The sequence below is a fragment of the Muntiacus reevesi genome, chromosome 18, assembly GCF_963930625.1.
Source record: "Muntiacus reevesi chromosome 18, mMunRee1.1, whole genome shotgun sequence".
Taxonomy (NCBI): Eukaryota; Metazoa; Chordata; class Mammalia; order Artiodactyla; family Cervidae; genus Muntiacus; species Muntiacus reevesi.
The window spans coordinates 45,837,814-45,838,606 of record NC_089266.1 but is presented as its reverse complement, the minus strand read 5'-3'; the positions used below and the strand labels follow the sequence as shown (position 1 = coordinate 45,838,606).

The 793-nt window shown below is 44.9% G+C and overlaps 1 pseudogene; it reads right to left on the bottom strand.

Annotated features, from left to right (window-relative positions):
• Nucleotides 1-275: 275 nt before the first annotated feature.
• LOC136150400 (U6 spliceosomal RNA) lies at nucleotides 276-375 on the bottom strand (annotated as a pseudogene).
• Nucleotides 376-793: the final 418 nt, after the last annotated feature.

Sequence of the window (793 nt, the reverse complement as noted above, 5' to 3'; positions counted from 1 at the left end):
TTTAGAGGCGTTAGGTGTCCTGAATACTCAGGCATCTTCCTGAGCAAAGTCCTAAAATTTTTCTCCACCCTCTGCCTTGCTGGATGTGCCAGATGAGGTGACTGTCTCAGAGTTAGCCAGTCTGGATTTTTCTAGGTCAGCGGTATAATGGTGACATAGCAAAGGGGTTAGAAAGTGAGCTCGGGTGGTGGGCTGTGTGGGTTCAAATCTGAGCTCTGTTCATTTTTGTTTGTTTTTATTTTTTTGCTGTTGCTTTTATTTTTTGCTCATTTGTTTAAACAATGAAACACTTCACTGGTTTGCATGTTATCCTTGCACAGGGGCCATGCTAATCTCTGTATTGCTCTGATTTTAGTACATGTGTTGCTGAAGCAAGGACCGAGCTCTGCTGGTTTAAGCCAGGTGACCTTGGGGAGGTTCCTTAACCTTGCTTTAGTCATCAGTGAAACAGTTTAATGACACAAATTCCCCAGGGCTCTTGGGAGGATTACATGTCATAATACATGCTAAGTGCCTAAGGCCTGCCACAGAGGAAATATTCAAAGTTCCCTCCACGTGCCCCTGCAGGCCCTTCAATTTCACTCTCACTCATCCTGCCCTTCAATTTCACTCTCACTCTTTCTGCAGCTTAACAGGCTGCCTCATGTTAATCTTCACTAAGAGCTGTCTTTATCTCGCCACTCCTTTCCTATACACCTGCCCTAGCTCTGAGCCTTCATAAGACATCAGTGCATAAAGTACACTTAGAGACTGTCCTCTGGGTCCTCAGAAACCTCCACAATCTATCCTCAAC